This window comes from Mirounga leonina, unplaced genomic scaffold, assembly GCF_011800145.1.
Source record: "Mirounga leonina isolate KUSES-001 unplaced genomic scaffold, KU_Mleo_1.0 Mir_127, whole genome shotgun sequence".
Lineage (NCBI taxonomy): Eukaryota > Metazoa > Chordata > Mammalia > Carnivora > Phocidae > Mirounga > Mirounga leonina.
The window spans coordinates 43,521,005-43,527,776 of NW_023270316.1; the positions used below are offsets into that span (position 1 = coordinate 43,521,005).

At 39.1% G+C, this 6,772-nt stretch overlaps 1 pseudogene; it reads left to right on the top strand.

Moving 5' to 3' along the window:
• The first annotated feature begins 3,414 nt into the window (after nucleotides 1–3,414).
• Nucleotides 3,415–3,597, top strand: LOC118009753 (annotated as a pseudogene).
• Nucleotides 3,598–6,772: the final 3,175 nt, after the last annotated feature.

Consider the following 6,772-nt stretch of genomic DNA (forward strand, 5'->3'; position numbering starts at 1 on the left):
AAAACAAACAGTAACAACAACAGACTGTAAGAAGGCCAGTGTATGTGTTTAAAATCTGCAGCGTGGGCCAGCAGGCTCAAGACCAGGAGAGCTAGGGTGCCTGGGTGGCACAGTCAGTTGGGTGTCTGACTCTTGGTTTCCGCTCCAGTCATGATCTCAGTGTTGTGGGATCAAGCCCCATGTAACTGAGCCTTCAAAAGGCAATCCCACAATTCTAACAAGCCAGCTGCTTCAGGATGGTGGGGAACATGGTAAGATCAGCGAATTCAAGAGCATGAGCCCATTTCTATACTTCATTTTCTGTGAAGGTAGTTGTTTGATCAGAAGCAATGCATGTAGAATACCATGACAGTGGATAAGACATTCTATAAGTCTATGAATGGCAGTCTGGGCAGAAACACTGCATGTAGAGAAGTCAATTCTGTACCTAGAGTGTTAATTCCAGTAAGAATAAAACACTACCACTTCAGTGATAAAAGTGGTTCAATGTAATCACCAGATAGCTGGCTGATCACCCTGGGAAATGGTCCTACACGGGGGACTCAGTGTTGGTCTCTACCTCTGGCAGGTTGAGCACTCAGCAGTAGCTATAGCTAGGTCAACCTTGGTGAATATAAACCCATGTGTAACTTACATCCCTGCCACGGTAGCCACCTTGTTCATAAGCCCACTGAGTAATGACAGGGGTGGCTGCAGAAAGAGAGCCTGACTAGTCTTCACAGAAGTCAGCCTATGCACCTAATTATTAAAATATTCCTCTACTGAGGTCACCCTTTGGCATTGACATGGGACATAAATAACTTCATGATTTTGCCTATTCAGAGTGGTCTATCCATGTTCCTCTTCCCCAGACTTTCTTATCACAAATGTTTCCATTGTATTTCTTCTAAGTTCCTGATCATCCAGCCAAACCATTGGCCACAGCCCATGCATCAGTATATAATTGCACATCTGGGCATTTCATCTTCAGAGAAAAATAAACAACCAAGTGCACTACTAAAAGTTCTGCCCACTGGAATGGTTTCTCCTCACCACTGTCCTTCAGGGATGTTCCAGAATGGGGCTACAGAGCTACAGCTCTGTCAAAATCTCTGCAAATTAAATTATAACATAGTCTGGAGAGTTTATATACTCTGGAAGTAGGACAGTGAAAGGATACTACTGGTCTTGCAAGCTGATAGCTAAATGCTCCTGGTGGTCTTTATTAATAGGGATTAGGGGAGGGGGGAAAGCACCTACCAAATCAATAGTTATATATCAGGTATCAGGGGAAGTGTTAATGTGCTCAAGCAATGAAACCACATCTGGTACAGCAGCTGCAACTGAAGTCACCACATGATTAATCTCACGATAATCTGTTATTCTCCAAGCCCATCTGTCTTCTGCACAGGACAAATAGGCAAGTAAAACAGAGATGTGGTAGGAATCACCACATCCTTCAAATGGTGGCACTAATCTCTGTAATCCCTCCATGAATATGGCATTGCTTTTGGTTTATTACTTTTCTAGACAGAGGCAGTTCTATTGGATTCCACTTGGCCTTCCCTGCCATATTACCTTTATTCCATAGGTCAGTGAACCAATCTGGAGATTCTGCCAAATATCTCTACCCTAATTATGCATTTCAGAACCGGGGATATCAAGGACCCATGGGCCCACTAAGAGATGGATCTAAACTAACACTGCATTGACCACCTGACCTCTATAAGCCCCTCTTCTGTGTGAACAACAGTGATGTTTATGTCTCCTGGAATTAGTGTCAGTTCAGAGCCAGTATCCAGTAGCCCTCAAAAGGTTTGATAGATTATTTCCTTTCTCCCAATACACAGTTAACCTGGTCTTAAATTCCTTTGGGGAAGGCTGGGAGAAGGACCAAAAGTAAACTTTTGGCAGTGTACGCAAGGTCCTTTCTCAAGGACACCCGGCATCCCTTCACTCAAGGGGTTCTGGGTATACAAACTGGGTATACAAACTGGGTATACTATCTAAACTGTCTAGGAATTGATTGATGGGGTCATTACTATCTGTTTTTATGATTCAGATTAGAGTTCTGTTCACTCAATCTAGAACTGTTGGCTTATATAAATCAGGTGAGAGTTTAGTAGGCTTTCTATTTCATTTCTAGCAACACCATGATCAACTAACCAATCCCGTAGTTCTACATGAGTCAGACTATTCTGATTGCTGCTTTGACTCTGCTGTCCATTACTGTAACAATGCACTGAGTACCACCACTTGGCCCCTATCACCCCAGGATCCAACTACTCCCATTGCATTTAGGTTTCCCAGTTCAGCGAGCACAGTTCCCACTGTAAGGTCTATCCTCCAGAAAAGAGCAATCATAGAACTCTTCAAGGATACTGAGGCTTCCTTTACAAATTTTTCTCACAGTCATGGTGAAAGGTATGTCTTCTGGACCCTGTCAGTTGGGTCAGTAGTCTTAAATGACAAATCCACTCTAATACTCTAATATCCCTAAGCCTTTGAATCACTTCTTCTACAATGAACCACAGCAGATCTGGCATTTCTAGCTCATTCATTCTGGGCTATCTTTCAGCCCTTGTTTAAGCCAAGCAAACTGTTCCAGCCCTTTGTAATTCTCTAATCTACACCATTAAATTTAGAATTAGAATCTCCGCTTACCGGGCCCATATCAATAAATTTGACCTGATCTAACTTTATGTTCCTTCCATTATTATGCCACATACTTAATATCCATTCCCACACATATCCCCCAGAATTCTGTCCATATAAATTAGAAAACTCAAGTAGTTATTTTGGAGTGTAGGTCACCCTTCTCATAAATCAGTCATACTTTGTACTTCTCCTTTTGGGGACCTGCTGGTTATTGAATTTAGTTATAGATCTAAATGCAAAGAAGGTGGTGGGGTTGGTTCCTGAGGAGAATTAGCACTGTCTTACATGGCAGGTGCCTCAGGGGAGGCCATTATAGTTTCCTCAGGGAATGTAGAATTAACCTCCTCACGAAGGGGTGGAGAGGCTGCTTCTACTGGCAGAGATTCCTCAGAATTTAGGGGCTCAATGTCCTCAGCTTCATTCAAAGTCTTTCTATACATGCTGATTCTGCATCTCAGGATCCCATTCCTTCCCAATCAATGCTCTCAATTAAACAGTAGACATCCTGTGAGGTGAGAATTCAATGTGCATTGTAGATAGCCACTTATAAGATAAGATTCTGGGCTTGGTTTTCAGCAATCTTAGCCCTGTGGCTAGAGGAGAATCTTTCAGTGCAGACACAGAAACTTTACAGTCATTTATGCAGCACTTGAGCTGGGAATTTTAATACCTGAGCTCATTCTTTTGTTTTCCCACTTTGTGTGGTGATATTGGTAGCATCCACCCAAGTCCATTAAAATGGCTAGTTTGACAAAAATGTTTGAAAGTACCATATACAGCTTTGCACAGTGGCAGTATCGTAGCCAATGAGGTTTATCCGAGGAGCGATTATTGCTAATTGAAAGTATCATATACATGGTCACTCATATCCTTGCTTCTTATAAATGTTTGATTAAAAATATTCAATGGTGATATTTTGTGTATCTCTATTACCTATCACTCTTTACTACTGGGAAGAGAGACATTACTCTCAGTACCAAAATCTGTATTACTTAGGGTTATCCAGAGAAACAGAACAGAATGTGTGTGTGTGTGTGTGTGTATCTCACATATATATATATATATATGCAAACAGATTTATTATAAGAAATGACTCGTTGTGGGGGCAAGGAAGTCTAAAATCTACAGTGTGGCTGGCAGTCTCCAGACTCAGGAGAACTCATGGTACAGGTGAAGTCTGAAGGCAGTCTGTTGGAGAAGTTTTCTCTTGCTTCAGGAGACCGATCTTTTTCTTCTCTTCAGGATGTCAACTGATTGGATGAAGCCCATTATGAAGGGCAATATGCTTTACTCAAATTTCACCAATTTAAAGGTTATTCTCATCCAAAAACATCTTCCAAATTGACACACAAAGTTAACCATCAGAGATGGCACAGTCAAATTACTGGGAGAAAAAAGGTCAACCAACAGTCTTATATAAAGCAAAACTATCTTTCAAAAATGAAGACAGAACAAAGATATTTGCAGGTAAACGAAACTGAGGGAATCTATTGTTTGCAAGCTTGCCCTACAACAAACACCAAAAGGAGTCCTTCAAACTAACTATAAGGAAATTACACAGTAACTCAAATCCACACAAATATAGACCATCAATGAAAATAACTACATAGGTAAATATAAAAGACAATATAAATGCATTCTTATAACTCTTATTTGTTTTAAAAGAAAACTGCATAAAGTAATAATTATAAAATAGCATCCATGGGCTTATGATCTATAAAGATATAATTTGTATGATAACAGCACAAAGGAGGGGGGAGGGAATGGAGCTATATTAGAGCAAAGTTTTTATATACTATTAAAATTAAGTTGGTATTTATCTAAACTAGATGGTTTTAAATTAGGATATTAATTTTTTTTAAAGATTTTATTTATTTATTTGACAGAGAAAGACACAGCGAGAGAAGGAACACAAGCAGGGGGAGTGAGAGAGGGAGAGGCGGGCTTCCCGCTGAGCAGGGAGCCGATGCGTGGCTCAATCCCAGGACCCTGGGATCATGACCTGAGCCGAAGGCAAACGCTTAATGACTGAGCCACCCAGGTGCCCCAGGATATTAATTTTAACACCCAGGGCAATCACTAAGATAATAACTCCAAAATAGTTAACTAAACAACAGAAATAAAAGTACAGAAGAAAATACTTATTTAACACAAAAGAAGGCAGAATTAGGGGAATAGAGAAACCAAAAAATATATAAACTTTATACAAAACAAAATCAAAATGGCAGAGGTAAATCCTATCATATCATTAATTATACCAAATATAAGTAAATAGTTAAATCACATACTGGTAGACATTTTACATCACTAATATCCCCAACAATCATTAGAACTACTTATAAGTCATCAGCTATTTTTAGCTCCATTGCACAAAAATTTAAATTGATTCAGGATCTTTTCCAAAGTTACACAGACATCCCTAGGTTATAGTTTGATCATTTTTAATCCAGGAGTGAGTGTATCTACAGTAAGATTTTGATTCCAGCTTTCTATCATGACGAACTAAACACTACAATTCACAATATTACTTGACTTATTAGGTAGGAGGTCTATTTGCTTAAACTACTGTTTCTTTTTAATTGGGGATAGTCACATTCAGGGAACAGAAAAATCAAAGTCTATTTGTGTTAACAAACAGAAAGTACACCAAAAAATGCTACTAGTAATAGATTCCCATTCTACTGATTAAATTGTTTTTTTATTTTGATGTTGACAATGGTATGACAACACTATGCTAATGTTACCATTTAACCCCATTAAAAATGAGAATTGATAGGTGGTGGTATGGAGTAGACATAGAAGATAACAGAAAATAAAAAGGAGGAAATTTGTGTTTCAGATGATTCTTGTTAAACCCATCCTACTATTTAATCTAAATGCCATTCAGCAGCTCCACATCTCTTTCTGTCAAAGGTACCTCTGGGTAGTGTTGACACCTAGTGTCAAATGGCAGTATATTAGAGAGTAAAGTGGATATTGTTGATACATTGCTCAAATTGCAGGCCAAGACAGTTCCAAGCAAATTAGAACACATGGTTCCCCCTACTTACCTATGGGCCACCTACATTTTTCCCTTCCACTGAGAGTCATAACTCACCTCTCAAGGCAGAAGACTTACACTGAGCACTACTACACACTATGCATAAATATATCAATTCAAAATGGATCATCACCTATACTGAAAGTTCTAGAAGAACACACAGGAAATTATCATGTCCCTGGAATAGCAAAGATTTCAAATTGGTTCATTTAGTCTCCCAAACTCTATAGAAGTCTAAGGCACAGAACATCCTTTCTCTTTTCCTTCCAGCAAAGTAATTTTTCTTACTCTTCAGTCTGAACAACAAAAATGATCCATCCGAGTGATTTTTCTCAGGATAAAAATCTGCTTTAATGCAACTTTTAATTTTTGGCTAGAGTAGAAGTTTTAAAAACCCTGCCTTACCTGATATTAAATGTCCCTAAAATGACCATGTTTGTGTGTCAACACTCCTCACTGCAAAGCTGGTGTTTTCCTGGCAGTGATGACTACTGAAGGCTGCAGCTACCAACATCTCTGTTAAGATCCTGCATTTTCCCTCCATTGTCCACATCCTCCAGGCACCATAAACCACATGCGTGTTCCTCTGTGGAAACTGAGCACTGTCCTCTAACTCTGAGGGTAATAGCTACCTGCCTCCCTTAATTTACCCCAGATTATCAAAGCCTTGTTCTGGAAAGCATCTTTAAAACATTCCACTGTGCTGTATTTACAATCTCCCTGTATTTAGCGTGTGTGTGTGTGTGTGTGTGTGTGTGTGTACACATGGATACACAAAATACACAGTAAGCAAAATATCTTGTACTCATTCCCTTGGGCAAAATAAATTTCTTTTAACATAACCTGTGTATTACTTTGATAAAACTGACAATAAAAATAAATAAAAATAACTCACTTTTCACTTATTGTCACAGTGAGGTAATAAAATTGTGAGGTTGTAAATGACATATTGGAGGATGAGGAGAACAGGGAGGACAAGGAGGATTCCAATGTTAAGAGAGAGTAAGCAGAATCCTATAGACTCAAGAAAGATCTATGTCAAGGTATAGTCATGTAACAGACTGTTTGAAACAGTGTAATGGAAACAAGCTAGAT